Here is a 12,698-nt window from a genome sequence, read left to right on the forward strand (position 1 = left end):
GTCCAAGTTGATCATCAGTCTCCTGTCAGAATAAGCTGCAGAGTGAACCAGACTTCATGCCAATAGTCAAAAGTCTGGATTTGTGAGAGAAGGAGCACAACCACTTCATATCCCAGAAGAAACAGTTATTCGTTCGTACCATTTGCTACCCAGCGGATCAGGCCGAGGGTTTCTACAAAGTTCTTTGTGAGTATAGACATAAATAAATCAACAGCTCTGTGATGCAGCAGCAAGTAGAAGTTAGAAGGGCCATAAAACCATAAATGAGAAAGCACAGAGAAACAGAAGAGAGTATAATGGTTACAACACTCCCAGTTCAAAAAGAACCTCTTATGTGTTCAATTGTACAAGCGTGCAGAACATTTGAGGAGAGTTCAGAGCGTCATAGGCCGCTTAGTGTTTCAAATGCTGGTCTGTTGCAGCCTGCTGTAAAATGCTACATGAGCCTAACATGAGCCGTTAGGGCTTCTGCTGGTAAAACTAGCCATCTGTGACATTGAAATATTAAGTGAAATGAAGCAGTTTTTATGAGTCTTAGTAAAAAGAGTGACTAGCCCAATAAAAAACACACTGGCTAAGAAAACATGAACAAGGAAATCTGTTATGCTCTCGAGACCTCCGGAAACCAGGAGAAAATGTATGTTTGTCTTGTTTTGGTTGTGTGCAATTGATTACTGCAAGCAAACAGACTGAACTAGATTTCTGCAAAATGTGAGGGGTGCTTGTCTGTACAAAACTCACACCATGCTAGCATATTGCTAATGTATGTTTTTAGCAGCTGCTACTGTAGGCTGTTGGTCAGTAGTTGCTTACTGGCCAAAATATCATAAGAGTTACTGTGATATTCTGGTCCCTATAAATGGGAGATCACATTTAGTTAAAATACACACATTCAGATAAATACAAAGTACAGCCACAAGACATAAACAATATACACAACATATAAAGAGACATGAGACAGTACTATACACAAACGCAACTGTTCTTTTTTTAAAGAAATTAATAGTTTTGTTCAGCAATTCATTGCACTGATCAAAACAGACACTAAAGATTTTCACGTGACAGCCCCATAAGCTTAACCAAAGCAATCTGAGCCAGAAAGAGAATTGATAATAATAACCAACTCTTTATTACCTTTGTTGCCACATTCAGTGTTATGGTAAAGAACCATCATAACAGAAATTCACACATTTATAAACTGTAATTAATTTATGTGAAATTCACACATTTATAAACATTTATTAATTTATTATTTATGTGTTAATTACCACAATGGGTCGAAGCCATGCATTTCAACTTCCAGTTGTCTGCTTTAATTAATCATTAGCTAATGATTTGCAAAGATATCATTATGTTATGACTTAAGACACATGACTTACTCATTCAAAATCCATAACCACAATGACATATTACTTAACAATTAGTTAATAGTTCTCAACAAGTAAAGTCATAATATAATGATACCATTGCAAATCATTAGCTAAAATATTAATTAAAGCAGACAACTGAAAGTTGAAGTACATAGCTTTGACCACTGTGGTAACTGACATATGAATTTACATCATTAATTAATATAATATGTTATTAGGGAACTAACACATTTATATATTACTTAATCTATGAATCATATATGTTCATTAGTTGCTGATGTAATCATTAATAAATGGTGTAGTTCTTCATGAGTTATACGTTAACTCGTGATAAACTGTGCATTAATGCATATTTGTGCACCCGTATTGTATTTTTACCAGCGTTTCCTTTCAAAAGCATTTACAAAAATTTCCCAGCCACTAATTAGCAGAGTTTATCTTTGAGAAAATGCTCAAACCCTGAATGTGTAAATATCAGTCATTTCATGGCATTTTGACAATCCACTCTGTCGTATCTAATTTTATATGGCTAATTCTGGCACATTTTATGTCCAAACTACATTATCCTCACTGATTTTATCTCCTTGCCAATAAAACTCTCACATCCTGATAACTCACTCATGTAAATCATTATTACGCTGGCTGGGAGAGCAGCGAGCAGCGGCTGCTGTTAATTCAGTTTGGATGAAGATGACGAGTAAAGCAGGCACAGAGGCGTGTCGCCGTTAATTTGTCTAACAACACAGAAGGTCAAGAGGGCACGACACACTCCGCTGTAATCACGCACATCCGCTAACAATAGACCATGGGAATTAATATTAGAGTTGAGATTTTCTCACCTCCCCCTTTTCGTTTTCTTATCTGGCAAATGAAAGATTTACATGAACAGAGTGCACAAGATATTTGGAGATAGATGGGTTGTGTGTGCATTTTCGCTTTTCATTTGCTGCGATATTTTTTACCTTGAAATATCAGTTTCAAAATGATTTTGAGTGGTACACTGACTTCTAATAAGGCAGTGATCTACTTATGACAGTGAATTCCACCCCTTTAAATGTAGGGGGCTCCAAGTTGCAAAAATACACAAAACTGCAGTTACTTTAAGGAGATGGTCCAGAGGGAAGTTTTGAAGAGCGAAAATTCTTACAGATGTTTCAGATTACTCAGTTCTGACCATTTCAAGTGATATTTCTTGCACAAACTTGTATGATCCTCTTTGTTTTCACACTACGTTGGTAAAAGTTTAGTTTACTTTATCATTTCCTGTCTAAACAGTAATTATAATTAATACAGAACTTCACAAAAGTTTCAAGACAATACAAAATGTTTGTGAGTTTGGAGAAAGGTTGCAATTTAAGTCATTAGACCCTCTATGACTTAAATAATTATGATTTGATAACAAAAATTAAAATGTAATGAAAATTTAATTCAGCATCTCTTGATTCATCTCTTATGAGGAAAAAACCCAAGTTAAAACATAAATAAACTACTTGTTAGTCCTGCATTTTTGAAGGTTATTTCATGTAAAACTAATTATTCTAAAATAATTAGTGTATTGGGTGTAGTGAGTCTTTGTGTATTCTGAAACTACAGTTTTTTTTTTACCCCAAAATGTCCTTATTGTAGCTCTGAAGTGAATATTTAAAACAATTAATTCACCTGGAAAGGAAAAATATGAATTTTGCTATTATAGACAATGATATATACCAAAAATACCATAAAAGTAGTTACTGTCTGCTGCATTCCAAGTCTTCTAAAGTCCCACAAACTTCTGTGAAATACAACGTCAAGCAAGTTTGGAATGACATAAAGTGTTAGTAAATTATCTCAGAATGTTAATTCCTTTGAACGTTTTAAACCCAAATGATTTTTAACTTACCAGGATCAAGAACATCTCGCCAAGCCATTGTTCTCCCTCCTTAAGAAACAACAGATTCAAGATTCACCTTGATTAATATTTCACTAGGCAATTTCAACCTGATGGAATAATTCAATTTGTCATTGTGAGCTGAAGTCTGAGATACACACAGAAATTCTTCTAAATCCAAAGAAAATTTGTAACAGGAACACGTTCTGTACAAAACTGAGCTATTACCACATATCATTTCATAGTCTAGCTCAAGACTGACATACATGACAAACTATACATTCATGAAAAATATCACTTACTGAAGGAATATGCTTTCATATATTTCCATCAAATCTCAAAGTTGTTTCTAGGAATCAATCAGGATGTTTCTTCTCGTCAAAAATAACTGCACCACTACATTTATATTTAGAGAGTGATCTTTTAGGAATGGCCAATATGCATTACAACAAGCTTCTTACAGTTAATACATATTTACAGTTGGATTTCTGCAGTGCTATAGATTTAAGCAACAGACAAAAAAAAAAAATCAGTCTGCATTTGTACACAGACCAACGCTTATAAATAGTCAGTGTTTTCATTTGCAGTTATTTTAGTATTATTTGTTTTTTATATTATTATTATTATTATTTTTATAAAGTTTCTCTTTTAAAGGAACACTCCACTTTTTTGGAAATAGGCTCATTCTACAACTCCCCCAAAGTTGAGTTTTACCATTTTGGAATCTATTCAGCCGATCTCCGGGTCTGGCAATTGAAATAGCCCTTCTCATCAATGTCTGCAGGTAAAGCTGCTTTTTCGGCTTTCTAACGTGGAGAAAGCATGTTTTTCACACCGGCCGTGCAAAGGGATATGGCAATTGATGATACAGTAAGCTAATAATATAAACATTAAATTAGTGCTGGGCGGTATACCGGTTCATAACGAATACCGGTGTTTATTTTTCTTATGATATGAATTTTTAAAATACCGCAATACCGGTGTTATTTAAATAACGTTCGGAACGCGACACTGTTTGAGAGTGGTCTCTCTTCACTATTGCATTGTGGCGAGGTGTCACTAAGCGTGAAAGCGCTGAAGCTGTAGAACTAGCAGAACGTGATGACACCTTTACAGTCTATGGATGACACCGAAGAACTCATCCACAATATCCACCGCCCGCTGCCATCAGCTCCCGCGTCTCACACACACAAGCGTGACTTTAGCACTATATTTAGCCACTTTCAGACCCTTTTAGCTTTTTTCCATAGAATATACAAACTGACAAACCTAGCGACTTTTTTGGATAAGCCTTAGCTATGGTTCAGTTGGAAGATGTCGCCAGTGCTGCCCCGCGAGACTCTCTGCTGACTCTCCCGGCGGCGGCGCAGCGTCTCTCTGCGTCTGTTCTGTGCAGTGACCGGCAGAGAAGCACCGCATTCAGTTGGCCGTACCGCAGCAGATTCGTCAATAAATGAGTACAAAACAGCGTTTCCAAGCACCTGCCGCTAACTGACTGTTTGGAATTATAAATATGAGCATAGTTCGTCTGTTAATATTATGCATTTTTTTTAGTTTGTTACTCAGACGCAGGCAGTGCGCTAAATGAGACAAAAAAGTCATATAGCCAAAACCACCGCATAGCCGCTCTTTAGTTTAAAGTTAGATGCATGTTGATTTTATCAGACTATGTCGCGATTATAAATGAGAGTGACTCCTGGTTAACATGTATTAATGAGTCGTGTTTAGTCACTATTTAGTGTGGAATTTTTCTACAATATTCGCTCACCATGACAGTAAAATAGGGCATTCTAAGTCAATCTACTGCAGTTTTTCCTCCCTCAATCAGTAAACACCCGGTCATGCATGATAAAAATAAATACCGTGCGTCTTCACAACAGCGCGAAAATTTAAAGAGCCACTTCACTGCGCGAACATCGTTAATGATTTAAATTCTTAGCGCTTAACGAACCGTCTATTTATAGAAAGCAGCGTTAACAAGCTGATGTACTACATTGAGGTTAACGGAACTCCATCTGATCGGTAATGATTAGAGATCTTTTTACACCCAATTCACACAATCGTTTCATCTGTTTGTTAAACCCTCAACAAGTCAGTCGTTTATTTGGATGATGTTAAACAAGTACAAGTTAACCACAATGAACATCAACAATGTTTTTCCCTGAGGTACTTTACTGTGCGTTCACACCGCAGGCGGCGAGAGCGTCAAAATTCGCTCTGGCCGCCCTGCCAACGACGCTGTAGTAAGATCCGTTGACGCTCTGACGATCGAACGTTTGGTCTTGTATTTAAAGGAGCCGAAAAGCAAACAAGCATGTTGATCTTGTGCAGACTGACCAAAAGTAGGGTATAAGTTAACCTCATGAAATATTTTAATTGTGAAAGTAAAAAATTGATCGATGGAAAGAACTTAATTATAGTTACATGTTTGCTAAAGAAATAAACCAATAAAAGCCATTTGTGTGGTGTGTTTTTTGTGTCCGTGGTTAAGTGCTAGTCTAAATGCAGTTGGTCAAATTGGTGTTGTTTTGAGCAAATGAATTGCATTCCCGCTGAAAAACAAGCGTTCTAGCGTGAAAATGCTTAGGAACTAATGTGGTCGGAACCAAAGTTTACAGGACTGCGTTCTCTGGACTCCGCTCAAGCGGAGGACTTCTACTTTCCGATTGGTTGCCGCCCAACCGCGTCATAGCTCATTACCATAAAGTTGACCTGATTTCAACTCTCCTCGACGCTCTCGCCGTCCAAGCCGCGCCGCGCAGCTCTCGCCGTTGCTTGCTGCCGGGTCACATTTAAAATGAATGACTTCCGGCCATTTTGACGCTCTCGCCGCCTGCGGTGTGAACGCACAGTTACACTTGAAGACAGCCGCGTCGCGGCTTTCCGCCATTTTTCGAATATGACGCCGCCTCTCCCGCGGCCTCATGGGATAGTAAAGTGTCCATCGTATGCCTACTACAGAATTCGGAAGGAAGTAGTAGGTCATCCGGGTACTTCTCGCCAACTATTTTTCGAATACTATGAATTCGGACATACTACTCGCCTTGCATACTGTTTTTCGCATACTGTAGGGAAGTATGCGATTTCGGACGCACCCTCAGTCTCCGCTGTAGCTCCCATGACCTAAATTCCCAGAATGCATTGCAGCTGTGAGGACACATTCCCAGACTCTATAGCACTTTTAGCATAGCTTAGCATAGATCATTGAATCCGATTAGACCAGTAGCATCGCGTTCAAAAATGACCAAAGTTTTTTGATATTTTTCCTATTTAAAACTTGACTCTTCTGTAGTTCTATCGTGTACTAAGACCAGCGGAAAATTAAAAGTTGCAATTTTCTAGGCCGTTATGATTAGGAACTATACTCCCATTCCGGAGTTATAATCAAGGAAGTTTGCTGCCGTAACATGGCTGCAGCAGGCGCAGTGATATGCCACAGCTGTCACATGTTGACCTAGTTTCTTCTGTTCCCCTATTGGTTAATTAGATCCTCACCTGTTTCTGTTTCCCCTTTGATTACGTTTATTACTTAAAGCCTGTGTTCTCCCATCATTCTTTGTCTGCTATTGAGTTAACCATATGTGTTTTGCTACTCCTTTCTCCTGGAATTCTGCTGTGGATTATTAATTAAAGACTTTCGTTTGTTCTATTCATGGTCGTGCGCCTCTTTAGCATACACAAACGTTACAACAGCAAGCACCACTCACATTTTCTTCAGGAAATGTACATATCTATTTCCACATGCGTTGCGTGATATCACTGCACCTGCTGCAGCCTTGTTTACGAAACTCTTTGGTAATTTTTGAATGCGATGCTACTGGTCTAATCGGATTCAATGATCTATGCTAAGCTATGCTAAAAGTGCTATCGCCAGACCCGAAGATTGGCTGAATAGATTCCAAAGCGGTAAAACTCAATTTATTAATCTGGGGGAGTTGGAGAATGAGCCTATTTCCAAAAAAAAGTGGAGTGTTACTTTAATTTTAGTTTTGCTATGTGCTTTTTTCATTTTTATTAGTTTTTTTTTAAATATTTATTTGTATTTCTTTTATTTCTTTATTTATGTTTTAGTATTAGCTTAATAACACGGACACAATAATATAATGTCTTGGGCCTTTCTCAGCAAATATTGATGAATGCAATTGATATTAACTCCTAATTGGTAGATCAAATAACATTGACTGACAATCCTACTCTGAAAAAAAAATTGTGTAGAATTGAATTTGAAACAGATTTCACTCAGAAATTGAGTCAACTGTGAAATTTTGAAGTAGAAAGACTGAAATAGTATTTTCTTTTGTAACCTACTCAAATAACCGTGTAAATATATATTAAAACACACTCTTCTGAGATTTTTGTCACACTATAACACATGTAATATGGTCTAATCCAAGCATGAAGTCCAAGACAGTAAACCAAAATTCAGATTCCTAGTCACGTTCACAGCAAAATCAGAGCAAAACCAGCTGCATCTTCAACCTCGTATTTCCACTCCCGCTCAGAAGTGCAGCGTGCAGAAAATGCGCTTGGCCAAGAAGGCATAGCCGTCCTCTAATGAGGCCCTTGACAACTTCAAGCCTCCAGTTAACCAAGTAAAATTATTCCACCTCTATCAGACTGCCATGTTGTCAGCGTCTGTGCTCCACAGATGCTTTTGCTAGCAGTTTGCAAATCCCTGGCTCACACAGGAAGTGGAGAGAGAAATGAAGAGAAGAGGACATGTTCTAATTATTCCGGCAGCTGCCCGCAGGTAGAGCTCAACTTCACCAACACTCTGCTATACTGGCAGATATTGATGGAAGGTGTTCAGAATTACGCTGACAAACAAGGGAAAAAAAGATACGGATGGGTTTTTTTCAATCCCCCAAATGTTTGCAATGCTGGATAAAAGAGAAACCAGGGGACATTTTCCACAACATTACCCTCTTTCGGGCTCCGAGCGACACAGACATGCTGTCGTTCCATATTGTGTTCAACTAGTCCTTTCACAGCACAAAATGTTCTCTTTCAGACATGGCGCTTTTTCAATCCAATGAGTTCCCGGATTTCTTTTGTCGTAATTTCCCAAGTTTCCAGTAAAAACTATAAGTTATAAATCATTGGAGCCCAACTTTGATTTTCACAAAAATATCAGTAAACCTTATTACTGGAAAAATAGACCAAGTGGCGTAAAGTTCTAGTGACAGGCCCTGAATATTAATGTCAAATCTTACAAACAAGCATTTCCATTCCTGGTGAAAATAATAATGACTTGACCCTCAGTTTGGGAGGCTTAAAACCCCCAAAAGCGATTCAAAATGAAGTGTTTAGGGTCTTAAAATATACATAAACCATTTTAATTCTACATATTAAATAAGGAATATTTCAACAATGTCTTCAAACAACGTTTTAGCTATCTCGAATGCAAGCTAAAGCATTTTAAATAGACAGCTGTGAACAAAAAGTACTGCTATTTTACTTCTGTAATCTTATGTATTTCTGAGTGAAAATGGATATTCAAAGTGAAAAATGATTAACGCCCGTTTCACACCGCAAGCGTGAGCGGCGCGTGAGCAGCGCATATTTTTTCGGTGCCCAATGTTAACAAATGAGTGCATTCACACCGGGAGCCCTCATGCAGCGATGGTTTCGGCGCCGAGTCTATTTTTGCTGCGCCGCTCACGCTCAATTAAAGTGACAGCACACTTTTGATGGACAAAATAAATATTTCACACAAAACGTGCTAAAAATGCACAGAATAAGCACCTCTAAGCGCCAAAGTCGCAAAATTGCGACAAGACGTCATACTTCATTAAACAGACTGTAGTTCCTAATATGGTGTAGTATCTCATTTGTATTCCCTACCACTAGATGGCAGACATGTAGTACTTCGATTCTAGACCAAAATTGTTCGAGGAAATAGCAGAGCAAGTGAGCTATCGTGTCATTGATGCGGAAGCAGTTCAGTTCTTAGCGTCTGAGCAAATTGTGAGATTTGTGAGAGAAAATCGCCAAATGGCTAATAAAAAGTTGTACTGTGAGGACGTGTTGCAAATGTTATTCGCCTATTCTGACTCTGAAGGGGAATATTTGCCTTTGGAAATGACGATCGGCCGTCTAATGATCGCGCATCTCTCGGTACATCTTTGCATGCGCAATGGCGCCGCCGTAAATGGCGAGAGTGTTCACGAAGCACCATCAAGTGATAATTTCGAGCCTTGCCCAATGGGGGTGGCAGGGGTGGACGTGGTCTTAGTGTCCATAGGAGAGGCATCGCGTTGCTGATGGTCGGCCAGACTGCGACTTTTTTTCTGATCGCGCGCTCAAAGGGCCGACGGCAGGCAGTACAGGTGCAGTCAGTGAGGGGCAGGTCTGTGCGCTGTGCCATGCAATGAGAGGTACAAAGAAATATGTCGCTTTGGAGCCGCTGCTGTGACGCTGAACAAACGCTTCCAGTGTGAATACTCTGGCGAGTTTGCAGCTGCAGCAACACTGTAGTTACGCTGACGCGCTGCTCACGCGCCGCTCACGCTTGCGATGTGAAACGGGCGTAATGAACTTGATTTGATTCAAACATTTATTCAGCTTTCAGGTGATGTAGAAATCTCAATTTCGAAAAATTTACACAAACTCCAGTCACGCCCACCGTTCGCCGGGGAATCTGAGTCTCCTGTGGCGGTCAGCTCCGCTCCTCGCAAGCGCACTCCAGAGCCCACTCCTCGCAAACGCCCTCAAGTGTCCGCTCCTCGCAAGCGCCCCCCAAAGCTCCTAAGTCTCCCCAAGAAAATTTGGGGAGGGGCCAATGGCTCCCCGAACTCCCTGGCTCCGCCCTGTTCCTGTCCTGCCTCCAGGGTGCCCCCCTCCCCCCCCGATGGAACTGTTACGGCGCAAGACGCGATATCTGTCACGTGTCGGTTTCTGTTGAGTTCCTGTTCTTCCATATTTGGTTTGTTTCCTGTTCCTATTAGTTCATTTGTCTAATTATCTTTCAGTATGTTCACCCGAGTTCCATTCATCATCTCATTTGCTCCTTTGTTTCCTCATCCTTATAAGCCATCAGTTTTGTCTTCTTCTTTGTCTTGGTTTAATGTTGTCAATGAAAAGTGTGTTGATGCCGTTAATAAATACTCCTGTTCGTCTACTCCTTCGTCTTCGTCGTCTTGCTGTTTGCTACAACCACTACTCGTAACATAAACCTTCTAGACAGATGGTTCTTTGATTATGCATTACAGATACAGATATAATTCCTGTGAGTGGAGTTTTCTCTTTTAAACAGACCTTTTCTGGTATTCTTGTGCCCATCATGTGAAAATGGACTTTACTTTGACCGCTGACTGTAATGCAGAAACATCTCCTGTAAAGTTGCTTTGAAATTATATGAATTGTGAAAAATGCTATAAACGTGAATTGAATTGAATATCATGTTATAGTATGAGGTTAACAGGAATCCTGTCTACGTCTTGTGGCTATACATCCGAAACAGCGTGTCTTTGAACATTTATCCTAGTTTGATTTGTAGTCTTACTATACTTCCGTTGTAAGTGCACAAATGTGCATGTTTTTACAAACTGATGGATGAGTTGGAATAATTTTTGTGGTCTGTTTGGATTATATGTTGACTAAGTAATTAAGGGAGTTTTGGCTAAAACGGTGCCAAAAGACGATTTGAATTGCATGAGACACACCTCAACAAATTACAACTTGAAAATGACAGAAAATCCATTCAAAAAGTAGACCAGCCCTGAAAATCACTGTATAATTTTACATGCTGATGGAAGTCTATGGGACAAGGATTTCCAAGCAGACATGCAAAACTCATGTTTGTTTTTTAAAGTGCTTATTTTAATTATTTAGTACAAAAATGTATTTTAGCTGTACACCTTCTAGACGAATGAACCATGCACTACACACATAATGTGAGTAGACTTTTCTCTATGTAAACAGACCTTTTCTGGTCTTCTTGTGCCCATTTTGTAAACATTATTGCGTTCACTGGCTTAAATGGACATTACAGGAGTAAATATTGAATTTAATTTCCTATAGAAAGATGCAGTAACCGATTGTCACGCTTGCATCATGTTAACATAAGCCCTGTTTAATTAAGTCTTGTGCATTGTGTACATTTGAAACTGTATTTTAATAGTGTGATGGCTTACCCCAGACTGCAGGAATTTGCATGCTTTTACAAATTTATGGATTTCTGTGGTCTATTCTGATTATTAGCTGACTTCAAGTATATAAGCGAGATAAGTGGTGGTCAATTTGAATTGCATGAGACAAACCTCAACAGATTGCATCCTAAAAATTAGACCAAAAAGTAGACCAGCCCTGAAAATCACTGTATAATTCACAAATTGATGGAGTCTAAGGAACAAGGATTTCCAAAAAGTTTAAGCAGCAAAGCTCATATTTTTTGCCCCATAGACTTTTTTTGTGGTAAAAGACTATTGATAGAACTGCATTTGTATTGAACCTGGAAAAATTCTTTAATACCTTCTTCAAAACATCATTAAAAATCCTCAAATTACAGAACTCAGTAGTGTACTTAATATCTTAGAAATCATGGGCTATGTCCAGATTTTAACCCAGTGCATGTGTCATCTGCTTGCAATAGATATGTATACTTATATATATATATATATATACACAAATACATTTTTGTAAAAAATGAAGGTATTCCTCAGATTGACGTGGCGCCAGAAAGACTAATGGGAGTAAACAACACAGAGGTTCCTCTCACAGCAAACTGGACCATCTGGTAGAGAAAATTACATTCCCAGAACGCCTCTTTCTTGAGATTCTGCTCACATACTCGCAGGGGACAAACCTCACAGACCAATTCACTCTGGAGAGCTGAGTCCGCGAAATGAACGATTCCCATTCATTTGTTTGGTGGAGCCGACTTTTCAAATGGCCAACACAGAACTAATAATGCTACTTTAACACGAGAGTTTGGTCCCAGGGATCAATTTCTTGAGATTAACTCACTGAAAACAATAGAGCCGATAGCTTTTGTGCTGATGGTAGCATCTAAGCGACAGAAGGCTTTGATGTCATTAACTCTTAGTTTATTGTATCATATTTAATATGCAAATTTCCTCTAAATTATCAAACTTTGCCAAAAAAACCTGTTGTATACAATCTACTACATGTGTTCTGTCATCTGATTGATAGTTTATACTTTTTAGCAAGTAAAAGATTTTTTAGTATTGTAAAAATTGTAAAAAAAAAAAAAAAAAAAAGAAACTGCAAAATCTTTACTGATATTTTACAAAGTAAACATAAGAACAACCTTTGTATTGTTAGTAATATTTCAAGATCAACACTTACTTGACTGAAACAACTGATACTTGATTATCCATCTTCTTTTTCTTTTTAGGAAAAATCATATTACTTTGTGGCCATATAAATATCCAGTAGCCCCTCACTGAACAAAGATCCAGGGGGCGGGGTTGGATCCACATCTAGGGGGTGGAGATGGG

At 38.6% G+C, this 12,698-nt stretch overlaps 1 long non-coding RNA gene across 6 annotated transcripts in view; it reads right to left on the reverse strand.

Annotated features, from left to right (window-relative positions):
* Positions 1-10,040, reverse strand: part of LOC131540233 (uncharacterized) — a 52,537-nt gene extending 42,497 nt beyond the window's left edge. For 3 of the 6 annotated variants that reach the window (XR_009271222.1, XR_009271225.1, XR_009271227.1), the window contains exons 1-3: positions 9,863-10,040; positions 3,250-3,288; positions 3,087-3,141 (exon numbers count right to left, since the gene is read on the reverse strand). This is a non-coding gene — a long non-coding RNA (uncharacterized LOC131540233). Of the gene's footprint in view, positions 1-3,086; positions 3,142-3,249; positions 3,289-3,539; positions 3,777-4,506; positions 4,769-9,862 lie in introns of those variants that run through there. The other 3 variants (XR_009271224.1, XR_009271223.1, XR_009271226.1) reach the window with 3 other exon arrangements.
* Positions 10,041-12,698: the final 2,658 nt, after the last annotated feature.

The sequence above is a fragment of the Onychostoma macrolepis genome, chromosome 05, assembly GCF_012432095.1.
Source record: "Onychostoma macrolepis isolate SWU-2019 chromosome 05, ASM1243209v1, whole genome shotgun sequence".
Taxonomy (NCBI): domain Eukaryota; kingdom Metazoa; phylum Chordata; class Actinopteri; order Cypriniformes; family Cyprinidae; genus Onychostoma; species Onychostoma macrolepis.